Below are 13745 nucleotides of genomic sequence, written 5' to 3'. Positions count from 1 at the left end.
TCTCGGGTTAGCCACACCTGCTTTATAAGGAAAGTGGATATGAGGTGATATGTACATGTGTAAATTATGAGAGAAACATCACGATGGCAAAACAACATCATCGAGCATCTCCTTCACGATCTCAAGATTTACAAGTTACAGAAAAGAATCTCCATTGACTCTTAAAGATATGCAATCCTTTAGTAGACACAATCCATCGTGGAAATACAACTGATTTTATTGTTAATGATTATTTATTTTATTTACACTTGTTAATAAATAACTGCATTGACATTGTTTACGGGGATCTTCTAGCATTCGTGTTCTGAATTGAATTTGCATTAAATTTTGGATTTATCTGCAAAGCGATACATTCTACAGCCTAATTGTTTTCTTTTGGACTTCATTTTAGGAAAAACCACTAAATGGGCCTCAAATGCTGTGATGTGAAATGTTGAGGGCAGCTTGTTTAAAATGACCTGAACACCACATGGATGTTGCCTCCACACACACACAAAAATGGCTACCCATACACAATGATGTCCAGTGGTCATTTGATGTGGCGGCCACACCTGGATAATCATGAAGAGTTCCCCTGATTAGCCCCAATTCAGGAATCACAAGCATGTCCATAACTCATTTCTTGCTCTTTGCAGTGCTTTCATAAGTTCCAGGTAAATGACTTTAACCTCAGTTTCGACAAGATATTTCCTTCAGAACAAAAATGAAGGGAGCTTAAAAAATAAAAAAATCTTTATGCAAGTAGACTTTGCTGTTGAATCTTATCTTTTGTTAGTTCAAAGGTTTCTGAAGATATAAATTCTTCTCAACCGCCCTGAGGTGGTGGGAATGTAAATTGAATACTTTACAATTTGTAGACTGTTCCTGCAGTAATGTGCATCTCCTCCGTGAGCGAGTGTTTGGGGAATTTTCAATTACTGCAGTCGGAAAACTCTGAGATATTCTTTAGGGCAGAAAAAGCTCCTTCTCAAAGTTGAGTCACTGATGTTCAAATTAGCTGCCAAAGGCACTATAATGATCTGTGCTCCAGATTTTACTAAACAGGGGGAGGGGGGATTGGCCTATTTCATCACAGGAAGGAGGGACCTTTTCCACCATCACTGAAACTAGCCTAGCCTTTAGTTTCTATTTCAGAAGAATGAGATAAATTACCATCAATACATAAGACACTGGCCAGGTCCATGATTAAGGGCATAAATAGAGGTTTCGAAACAAGAGGAGGTTGTCACCAAACCATGTCAGATTCCTCTGTCTTTGAAACGTCTAGTACAATGCTGGTACTTACCTTTTTGTAATGGCACCATTGCACAATGCACCTTGTTGCCCTAGTCCACATCACCAGGGCATGTAGCATAATGATGTCAGGAGGGCACAAAGTAATAAGTAAATAAGTTGTATTACATATTATGTAGTGGCAGAGGAGAACCTAACACAAGGCTGCCATTTTTGCAGCGGCCCTGTGACTTCCCTATGACATAGTTCCTGTCTTATAAATTCAAGAGGAAATGCTAGCATAGCAGAGCCATCTCATGTCAGGTCACCAGGTTTCAGCAACCAGACACTACTGTTCACAACAAGCCATGAACTAACCGGGTGAATGATATGTCGTAAAAGGTGGTAGTTCTGAAATTATGCCTAACACAGCGTCATTTTCTTTAAAATGCTACGATCAAGTGGAATACACAGAAGACTAGGAGAGCGAGCTGAAATAATGCCAGCTGCTACAGTTTAATGCTTTTAAACTAGTGCAATTGAAATCTTATTGCTTACATTTGAGGATTGAGGTCAATAGCCAATATAATTTAATAGCTAATGAATTTCCAATAAGCAGAAGACCTCAGTGATTCATAAATACAGTTAAAGCCACATTCTCTGAACTTTAGTTATCAAAAATGCCTACTTCTCTTGCATCTTCATTTGATTCTCACAGGTAAAACAAATATGGATAAATATGAATGTTCTTGGTGGAGTCTCTGAAGATGCCAAGCAGAAGAACCTAAGAAAAGTCCTGCAGGATCAGACCAGCATCTTGTATCCCCAGGTGGACAACCAGATGTTTCTGGGAAGCTCCACGATGGAGATGAGCACAATAGCCCTTTCTCACCGTTTTTGTCCAATTTTGCTGTCTCTGATTCAGGAGGTAGTATGCAACCATCATGCCTAGCAGTCATTCATAGCCTTTTTCTTCATGAATTTAGCTGATCTCCTTTTAGAGCCGTCTAGGCTGGTGGCCATCAAGTTCTGTGGTCAGCAAATTTCATAGTATAATTGGCACTGCCTGAGTACTTCCTTTCATTTGTCCAGAAACTCCTATCATTCAGCTCAGTGGCACCCATATCAGAAGGGAACACTAGAATCTTATTAAGAGTGGGCCAATAATACAGGAGCTGGAGAACTGGGGAAAATTTCAAAAGGCACCTCATCAAGACATAGGGAGGGACACAATTTGCAACCAAATACAGTGGTACCTTGGTAGTTGAACGGCTTGCCTCCTGAACAAATCGGCTCCTGAACGCCGCAAACCTGAAAGTGAGTGTTGTGGTTTGCAAACGTTTTTTGGAAGCCGAACATCAACGCGATTTCTGATTGAGTGCAGGAAGCTCCTACAACCAATCGGAAGCTGTGCCTTGGTTTTCAAACCATTTGGGGAGTTGAACGGACTGCCAGAATGGGTTAAATTCGAGAACCAAGGTACCACTGCACAAATACATTGGAGGATCTGTTTGGTCTTCGGCTCATTATCCATTTAATTGCTACAGGCACCAGTGGGGATAAGTGAAAGAGAAGCAAGGAGGCAGAACTGTGCTGAGAACTGAACACTACAGAGAGCAGTCGGGTTTCACAATATGGAACCTTAAATCTTTGAAATCACTTTAAGCAATTCACTAGAACGTTCTGAATGAGTTAGGAACATCACTATCAGTGACTGTGGTTTATGCAGGATGATATGGTTAGAGTTACCTGGAGTACTATCATGTAATATTAGCCATAGCTGCCAAGTCTCCCATATTCCCCGGGAAACCCCTGTTTTTCCAGCTGTCCCCAGCCGAAAAAATGGATTTTTTTGTTTTTCCCCGGTTTATTCTGGCGCAGCGGCCATTGTGGAACTGGGTGGAGCATGCTCAGAAGCGACTTTTGATGCTGCTTTCTCCAGTTCCAAAATGGCTGCAGCGTGACTTCTGGTGCGGCGGCCATTTTGGAACAGGGCAGAGCAGCATCAAAAGTCGCTTCTGAGCATGCTCTGCCCAGTTCCAAAATGGCGGCAGCGCTACTTCCGGTCTGCTACTTCCGGTCCAGTTCCTTATTTCTCAGGCCGGAACTTGGCAGGTATGTATTAGCTCAATTTATTAAAGGCACCTGTTTGTAGATCAGTTGTTGGATGAGTAGCACATGTGAAAGATGCCAAGAAGTGATTAATCAAAGGGAATTTCCATACCTATAACTGTAAGTGTGCATTGTCCACAGTGATCCACACACTGCAAATGTTGGGTACCGGACCAAAGGTTTGCATACTTTGCTTTCAAGTGTGATACTCCATTCACCTCAGCCAATAGTACAGAGGGCAGAGCTGGTGCTATGCCTGACATGGTGGCCTCCAAACAAGGTATATCCTGTCATCTTCCTTCTCTCTCACCTAGCCCTATTGCAAAATGTAGTTCACTTGTTTCCTATTGTGATTCATCACTTTTTCTAGATCCCCGTCGCCCAACTGATGTAAGGGATCCACCTGAAAGCACATTGCACTTCAGTACTGGTCTCATCAGCACCCTACTTTACGGTGCATAGATTGCCTTGTGGCAACACAGTGTGCGTACTTTCTTGTTCATCACACATAGCGCATAATTTACACTCCAGTTTGGACGCAGGTTCATTTTTGCATGGCGATTTCATGTGCGTATGGATGCTAAGGCAGCTCTTGAAACCACAGTAACAGCAAAAACGTCTCACTCGATTTACACCTGCAAACAAATACAGTCTCTGCATGTTCCATTTCTGATGAGACTAGGCCAAGAGATTAAAATCCTGGTATAAGTATGTAAAAAAATTAATAATAATCCTGAGTGACAATTCTAATTACAGGTGGCAACAAAGAAAACATCTCTCCACAATGGTTAATTATTTCAATCTTTTTCGCATGGTTTTTATTGTACGGTTTAATGTACTTTGGTTGTAACCCACTTTGATATATTTTTATGAAATAGCAGTATAAAAATATTTTTATGAATGAATAAATAAAAATTGGTACTGCTACTGCTCCCTAGCGCCTGCCTTCTGAATCCATCACATGACTTTGCCTAATGGCAGGGCCGGCAAAAACAAAAAGTGGAGGATGGGCTGGCAGGGTGGGGTAAAAGTTGAAGTTGTGAGTCAGAAGAGATGTGAGAATAGAGGGTGAACTGGGTGTAAGGTCATGGAGAGGGCTGGTGTGAGAGGTGGAATGCAACAATGCAACAATATCTGAATAGGAATATGCTTTTTTATTTTTATTTCTATCCCCCAAGCCTTTGGGCTGCCACGGACTTCACATCTAAATAAGCTGACAATAACAAAAACTCCTGGTGCTTGCACAATGTTTTCAAACCTTCAAAGTCCCTGCATTACCTACTGCAACGTTCAAAGTGCATTTGTTATCTCATTGCAACCCATAACAACAGCCCTGTAAGGTAGGAAAGTGAGTTTCAGTCACTGCATTATGCAGGTGGAGGTAGGGGACTCAAGAGACTTATGGATAACCAAAGGTGACCTAACTCTTGACAGATGAGGTTCAAACCGAGCACTTCTTGCTTCCTGGCTCCTGGCCACGACGCTACACCAGCACCCAAAAATAAATGAGGCAATGATTCAAAATGTGCTGCTCTGTGTAATTTCCCCCTTTCTGGTGTGCTTCTTTCCTCGTATCGAGAATTACTTAGTCACAGGAATTGCCTGCCTTAATCCAGGACAGGATTAGGCTACTTTGATCAAGCATTACTTTCCTACCGTGCAGGCACCAATTTTGGTTAACACTGAGCAGTCGAGATTACTGAAGTGCTGAGTTACCCGGTTTCCTGTGCCTGTCAGTATTTCTCCTTGCCAGCTCCTTGCTTCGCAAAGATGACATAAGCAGTAGCCCTGGCAACCATCCCGGGGTTCTGGAGCTCGGTTCCAGCTGAAAGCCAATTGCAGTCACCCTGCATATTTCCAGTGTATATCAGACAGACATAGGCTCGGCTTTAATCTAGTTAGCACCAATGAGGCAGTTTTCAAACGTTTCGGCAAATCGAATCATCCCTAAGGACCACAAGTTAGAGGAGCAGGGGGGGGGGAGGAAGCGGGGAGGAAGAGGATAGCCATCTAAGGTAGCATTAAAGGCAATCACTCTGGTGTGTGTGTGTTTCTCTTTACCTGTCAGCAAGCCTGTTCTGCTAACACACTCCCTCCTTTCTTTCCCTCCTAGCAAGCTCCTCCCGCCTCTCTGCTTTCTGCTCTCCGAGCATAGCCAGCAACGGACAGCGACAAATGGAGCAGCTCATCTATCTGAGGAAAGAAGCCTCTTTGATGGTTCCCCAGTGGATGTAATTGTGCTCATTACTGCCCATTTACATTTCATCACTCGATTATCACAAATGCCTCATTACTGTTGATAAGGGTTTGCCATCGAGCTGCTTGCTAACTATTTATTTCGGAGCCGCCACTGTCATCAGGCAGGCCCCGTTGGCAGAGCGTGGGGATGGAGGATGGAAGGGGGAGGGGAGGGTGGAAAGGAGGAGGCGGAAAGGGTTCTCTGATCAGATTTTATTAAAGGCTGTGATTTAAATCGATATTTAATAAAGTGGCTCTGCCACGTAACACAAGCAATTCCCCTGTGCGGGCCTGAATCATGAACGCGGGGGGTCCCCTCACAGCTTGCTCGCATAACTCAATTGGGCTTTGTGCACCAGGCTGGCACCTGTGTCTCTGAGCACAGCACCTCAGAGGTAATAGGTTTATGAGCGGATGAACAGAGCTGAGGGGGCCTAAATGGATTAACTAGGTGTTTGCAAGCCTGGCGATGAATACATCGGGAGGAGGGTCGTAAATAAATCTAGCCCGCTTAAGCAGAGGACAATAGGGAGTGTAAGCAGACACCACGCATGTCCTGAGCCTCACAGGGGCAAAACGCCGCTTGGCTCTTGCCATTTAAGCCCACCCAATATACTGGGAGGGGGACCCAGGTGGCGCTGTGGGTTAAACCACTGAGCCTAGGGCTTGCGGATCAGAAGGTCAGTGGTTCGAATCCCTGTGACGGGGTGAGCTCCCGTTGCTCGGTCCCAGCTCCTGCCAACCTAGCAGTTCGAAAGCACGTCAAAGTGCAAGTAGATAAATAGGAACCGCTCCAGTGGGAAGGTAAATGGCGTTTCCATGTGCTGCTCTGATTTGCCAGAAGCGGCTTTGTCATGCTGGCCACATGACCTGGAAGCTGTACGCCGGCTCCCTCGGCCAATAATGCGAGATGAGCGCGCAACCCCAGAGTCGTTTACGACTGGACCTAATGGTCAGGGGTCCCTTTACCTTTACTATACTGGGAGAAGTTATAAGGCCAGCAAGGCCTAACAAGTGTGTAGGTGCCAGGTAGCATGGGGGCTGGCTGCCACTGCTTTTGTCACTGCTGAACGAAGAGGGGCAAAGATGAGTAGGAGGACGATCAGCAGTGGATGACGTGGTGGAGTGGCAGGACTTCCCTGGCCTCCAACAACTGAGTTGTTTACTGGGAGGGAGAGGTGGAGGGGTGAGGCGGCAGGGAGGTCAGCATGGAGGAAATGCCCCAGCAGGAGTTCTGCATGTGAATTTGCACCATGCCAACCTATTTGCACCATGCCAACCTCCCCACATTCTCACTGCTCCCCCTCCTGGTAAGCAGCAGCAAGGTCAGGGAAGCGCTAGCATCCCAGTATGCCATTTGCTCATGGGGACAATGTGCCCAAAGTTATGGCTGGTCTGCGTTTTTCTTGCAAAGGAGTTGCATCACTATAAAGGCAATGTGTCAAGAGATTTGAGCGCACGAAAGGGTTGTCAAAAGGTCAGAGAGAAAGCCAAAGATTCCCAAATGGGCTTAAAGGGCTGCATGCCAATGTGCTGACAATGTAACACACACACACACACACACACACACACACACAATAACAATTGCCAGGTCAGTTGTTGTAACCGTGAGGTCTCAAGCAAAGCTTGATTAATATATCTGCTACACTTTAGTTAAGGCATGCACCTGATTATAACTATATTTAAAACACTTTTTCTATCAAGCTTATAAATATTTTTACCATCATCAGTACCTTTCTTCCTGAGCTGTTAGCTTTCTATGCAAGGAACACCTATTTATGACAACCATCACAGTTGTCTTATCTCTGACTCAACACATCACTGCCCCGTGGGGGTGGGGTGGCACTCGATCTGACTTTTGCAACAGTGTGGGCAAGAGATGGTATGGGGAATTTTTCGGTGTGTGTGTGTGTGTGTGATAAGCCCATTGTCACAGTCAGACCATTTCCTGGTGAGATTTGAAATGATGGTGACAGTAACCTCCTGCAGGAACAATTAAGCCTTGGAGACGAATGAGATCTGAAGGATTCCAGAATGCTCTCTGGAGGGTTTCCAGATTGACAGGGCTGGTGGTCCTGATGAGGCCCTGATCTCATTATGGGATGATGCGATGGAATGGCCCATAGACCAAATCAGTCCTAAATGCCCTCTGCAGCACCGCGGAGCTCAGGAAGCCCCCTCCCCGGGTTCCCTAGGGAGCTTTTGGCGATGAATCAGGTTGAATGATGGCTAGTGCATAAGTGGCACAAGCCAGATTATTATAATAGGGTGTGTGATCTTAGAAGCATGTTTCGTCATTTCTGCAGCGTGTAACCTGGCTTGTGTATAACAGTACAGAAAAAGCAGCATGCAAATTAGAAATGAATAGTTGCAAAGTGAATGTGATCAAACACAAGAGCGAGCACATAACTCTGCTGAAATAATAATAATAATAATAATAATAATAATAATAATAATAATAATCCTTATACCCCATGCATCTTGAGTGGCTTCCAACAAAAAACAAATAAAACAAAGAGGGGTGGAATCAAACATTAAAAGCTTCCCGAAACAGGGCTGCCTTCAGCTGCCTGCACAAATGTATATACAGTGGGGGGGGGGGGAGTATTTGATCTCCTGCTAAATTTGCCTGTTTGCCCTTTGACAAAGAAACGACCAATCCATAATTTTAATGGTAGGTTTATTGTAGCTGTGAGAGACAGAATAACAACAGGGAAATCCCCAGAAATTCAGAAGACAAAAGTCAGAGATTTGATGTGAATTATAATGAGTGAAATAAGTATTTGATCCCCTATCAACCAGCCAGATGTCAGGCTATTGTCTATTGAAATTCACTCAAAACAGCCAAATCAAAACCCTGACATGTCATCAGCTATTCAAATTAAGGTAAGGTCATGTAGAAGTAGGCAAAAAGATGGAGGGGGTGTCAGAGACCAGTTGAGGTGCACCATAATAATAATAATAATAATAATAATAATAATAATAATAATAATAATAATAATAATAAATAAATAAATCCTACTCGGGCCCCCAAAGCCACAGTGTCCGAAGGGCATGATGCCACAAAAGAGGAAGGGGAGGTATTGGGAGGCAACATAGCCTTTTATATCATACAGTTGCCCCCGTGCTGATTGGTCCAAGCAAACTCTGGGTTCTTCCCCTCCCACTAGAGCCATCAGGTGGGAAAAATTCAGAGAAACAGTAACAGTGTGTTCTTTTAAGGAGCCCAGTTCTTTTTCACTTCCTGCTATCTCCTGATCAAAAGGACTGAAAGAACTGTTGCCTGTGCACTGTAACTGGATTTCTGTAACCCCGAGCAATTCTGCATTTGGACTGCAGTGGCTATTTGTGGCTGATTATCGCCTCTCTTATGGAAATATTCCCCAACTTCAATAGTCTTTAGCAATCATGTTTGCCCTGATGCTGCACATTTGAGACTGAGCAAACCCGTGTTTTAACATACCAAGGAAGTAGCAGTGTGATTTGTTTCTTCTTAATGCTCTTTCTAATGCCGCGTGTGCAGTGCTGAAATCTGTACTCAAGACGTATAGGGAAATTACATCAGATTTATTTACAGGGAGTCGTTTATGTTGAACTAGCAGGTTTCTAGTGTGTCAGCAATTCTCCATTGCATTTGTTTGTTCCTGGGATATCAGGCAAAGAGTACAACCCCATTAAACCTGTACATTACATTTTGCAGAATGGCAATGCTTTCGTTGTTGTTGTTGTTGTTGTTCGGCAAAATGAAAAAGGGAGAGAAAATCCTTTACCACGGAACATTCCCAATGGCATGGTGTAAGTGAGTAGTCAGCGCTAGAGACAAAACAAGTTCTTGTTTGACTTCTTACATCACTTTCCATCTCGAAGCAATTGTGCATCTTCCATGATTATATGTAGCGCAACATAATAATGGGTTTCGCCCCCCTCTCAACCCGGCTGAATATTTACCCCCATCCTAATCACTCTTAACTAGGAAAAGAATAAGAAATGGCAGTCACCAGCCCAAAGCCAGGTGCAAGGAAGGCAGTCTGATAGTCTCCCAACATCAGCAGCGGGGACTTATTGTGCCAAAATGTGTGGTGTAGTATGCAGCCGACCACCATTTAAAGTTTTCCACAGTGCCCCAATAAGGCTTCTTCCCAGGGCATTGTGGGAAATATAAAATGGCTGGTGGCTCACAGCTGCCCACAACAAAGGAGGAATGGATGGCAGCAGATGTTGAGGTGGGGCTTGCAGTGTTCAGCTGATGGAGAGTCACAAGAATTGAGGGGGGGGGGTTTCGTAAAAATAAATACAGTGGTACCTCGGTTTGCGAATGCAACCCGTTCTGTGGAGGCGTTTGCTCACCGAGGTATTCGCTCGCCGATGGCACACTTCTGCACGTGCGCAAAGCGCCGATAGAGCGCTTCTGCACATGCATGCGCTGCGCAGATCGCTTCTGTGCATGCACGAGCTGCGCAGATAGCGTCTGCGCATCCGACGACGCGGAACCCGGATGTAAACACTTCCGGGTCCGCGGCGTTCGTAAACGGAGGTAGTCGTAAACCGAGATTCCACTGTATCTCACGTGTCAAACACCAGGATGAAGAGGTGAAATATCTTCAGCATATTACAAAACCTTCGCAATGAGAGTGCTAGATGCACCTCCATAGAAAGGAAGTTCCACAACTTAGGGGCTGCCAATGCCACAAATAATGCCCTCTAGGTAGACGGCCGTCCCCCAAGCTTTTGAAAGCAGTGGAACATTCTGTCTTAATGCTGGAGTGGGTTTGCAGGCAAGGAAATAGTATTTCAGATGTCTGGGACCTAAGTCATCCAGTGCTTTAGACAGCTAGCCCCAAACATCTGAAAGACCTCCCCCTAGCAAATAAAAGGGAATGCACTTTTCATGTGCAAAGGGGGACAGTTAAAAAGTTTTGTTTTCATGTTCATTTTTTTATTTTTATGATTACAGCTGAGGCTGAGAGCTCTGTATCACTCCAATGGGAACACATGTTCAAAATGTAATATTTGGGAGGAGAGGGGAGAACTGTGGAAAAATAGGAAGGCCTACCTCACTCCCCCACTGACCGCCACCAACATTTCATCAGACTCGCAGTACAATCTTATGCACATCTATCCTGAGTACAATGGGGTTTAATTTCATGCACGGGACAATGGTGCCATGGGCAGTCACCTCAACTCCATAATAGTCTGGCATGGCTTGGCAGCCTGTGATGGACCAGGAGAAGGAGGAAGAGGAAGAAGAAAAAGCAAATGGGGCGCAAGAAGTCTGGCACCCAGAGATGGAGGAGAGAGGTCCTCCCTTTGTGACTCTGGGTGTCGGGGACAGAGAAGCAGAGCTGCTGGCTCTCTCCTCCACCTTTCTAGTACAGCACCGATCCTCACTAGGGAGGGGAGAGGACTTTGAGCAGCCAGAGAGAAGGGCTGAATAAGAGGATGAGTTGGTGGAGCTGGAAGCAGAGGGGCAGGACCTATTCTTGTAGCTGACATCCAAGCACCATCTTTGTAGATGCATAAACCCAGTTGAGGCAGACGTGTGCATGCAGCAGACGTCTAGGGTGAGTGAGTCCTGAGTGAGCCTCCTCCGCCTCACCTTTTAAAGTTTGGAGTGTGTATTTTGAGTAGATTGAATAATCTCTATATACACAATTGTCAGACAGAGAACTGGAAGCTCTTCTCATTCCTTTTCCTTATCTCTCATTTTATTTTTATTTTCTATGACTTCTAATTTTTGGTTTTTTATCCCTGCTAATTCTATCTATAGAGAAAGTTTTCCAGGTGTGAGGCTGGGGGGAAGAGGGGAAAGCTCCCAGGAGAGAGCTGGGAGGGCTCACTCTCCTTTGTATGGAATAAGGATTAAGATACAACCTTAACAGAGGACTCTTCTTCTTCTTCTTCTTCTTCTTCTTCTTCTTCTTCTTCTTCTTCTTCTTCTTCTTCTTCTTCTTCTTCTTCTTCTTCTTCTCCTCTTCCTCCTCCTCCTCCTCCTCCTCCTCCTCCTCCTCCTCCTCTATTCTTTTGCTTCTTCTCTCTTTTGTTTTTATTTAGATTGGTTTGGCTTTTATTGTGTTCTATGTTGAAAACTTCCAATTAGAAAATGGATTATAAAAGCTTGGTGGGAGGACGTGTCAACTGCTGATACATCTCTGTAGCTTCTCTTCAGTTATGAGCCTCTTGGCTTGCTCCTCTACTTTGGGATATTGATTTCTGGACCGTCTGCTTGCTTGCTGAGACTGTACCGCTTACCAGCCTGATTGAAGAAATCTCCCTTACTTGCAAGAAAGAGTTGCCATCATTGTGTTAGGGCAGGGAGCCTCCATGAGGCATTTCACATGGCTTCATATTTCTTTATTTTTTATTTAAAAACTTGCATCTCATTATTCTCATGTCTGAAAAAGAGTGGGTTGGAATTATCTAGGCTTAAAATAACCATGTGTTTCTGGTATTATCCGTGCCAATTGCTGAAGCCATTTGGAGTCTTAAACCCCGCATGGAATAAATAGTTGTGTCAACATGGAGATCTCTTGCCAACATATATGCTGTGAATTGTATGTGTTAACATGATAATTGCTTCCATATATAGGTGTAGTTGAGCCAAAGCAGCAGAATATGACAAAATAAACCTGCAGGGAGACCAAGCTCTGTTAACATTGGAAGCTGTCTTATACCAAGTCAGACCACCATTGCTCCACCTGGCAGAGTGACCTCCACACACTGACCGGCAGTAGTTTCAGACGAGAGACATTTCCCTTCCTAAATGGAGATGTCGGGGAGTGAACGCTCCTGCATACCAAGCCGATGTTCTACCACTGAGCTGCAGCTTATTTTGCAAATTCTCGGGGTGGAAGGATAAACAATAGGAAATAAGACTCACTGTCTTTTAATACACTCTGCAATGTATGCAAGGCAATGCGGGTCAGTCTGCTAGGATGATTGAGACATTGCCCCTCCAACCTCAGCCTGTCCTCAGCCAGCCCCTGCCTGTCTGTTGTCTTAGTTACTACCAATCAGAGGGTGGCTACCGCACCACCTACTGCTGATCTCCCTACCTTCCTCTTTACCCCTCTCAATGGGCACCAACCACTACTGGTGTACACAGAATCGAGGCTTCTCACAAAGCTGTTCAGGCCAAAGGCCTACAGCTTTTCTCCTGCATGACCTTTCTAATGTTGCTGGTGTATATCATCGTCTGCAAGTCACCATTGACCTCCTGCAGCAGCACAAATTATTTATACAAAAAGTTCTCCCAGCATCACAGAGCATCATTCCTACAAGCATTCAAATTTTCCTTTTTAAAGGGATGGCTGGCGATGCTGCTGAACTCGAGAGTGGTAGGAGGAAGAAAAGCCAAGAGAGTTGCTGGTACCTCCTTATTTCTCTGTGATTCTGATCGTGGCATCACTCAGCTACCTGTGTGAAGGAGGGGCATCAAGAGATTCTACTAATTGTTGGTGAACAATTGATGTTTCGTGCCCACTCTATCACAATAAGCAATATTTGAAAATTCTGATGGAACTGAAGCCACAACTAACGCCAAGGTAGTGGCCAAAAGGAACAATTCATGTGAATCAAATATGGATGGTGAAAGAAATAGTTTTAGGCTTTAGATCTGGCTTAAATACCTGCTTCTGAAGCTTTTGGAAATTAAAACTGCCACATTTCACTGCACACCAACTTTTGTCCACTACGCTTCCCTTATGAGAGAAACTGACCCTTTGAGACTGTCCTGGAAATTCCTACTACCAGTGAAACTGGGGGAAATATACTGAAACAACACAGCTTATTGGATTGCTTTTAGAAACCCATGTGAGATGTAGCAGGTGAGATATTCCTTAGACCCCGTGAGGCTGTATTGCTTTATAGGTCAAACCAGCACTTTGCATTGCACCCGTAAAATGTTATGTTCTTTACTGTTTGTGTTGTTTCTTTTGGAGGACTGAGATGAATTGAAGGGGTGCAAAAAACAAAGGCAAACAAAGATGAAAACCACAAAAAACCCCACTCTCTATCCCAGGTTCTACTACCCATAAGTTTCATTCCAGTTTCATTTGGATCAGGTTTCCTGCCAGTGTACCCCAAGTTCCAGTGATGCATCCGAGGTATTCTCTGCCACTGGGCAACACTTTATGCTAAGCAGTAGCCAGAAGGTGACACTGAGTGACAAATAATAATCTTTAGCA

The sequence above is a fragment of the Zootoca vivipara genome, chromosome 8 (assembly GCF_965207765.1).
Source record: "Zootoca vivipara chromosome 8, rZooViv2.hap1.1, whole genome shotgun sequence".
Lineage (NCBI taxonomy): Eukaryota > Metazoa > Chordata > Lepidosauria > Squamata > Lacertidae > Zootoca > Zootoca vivipara.
This window is presented reverse-complemented; position numbering follows the sequence as displayed.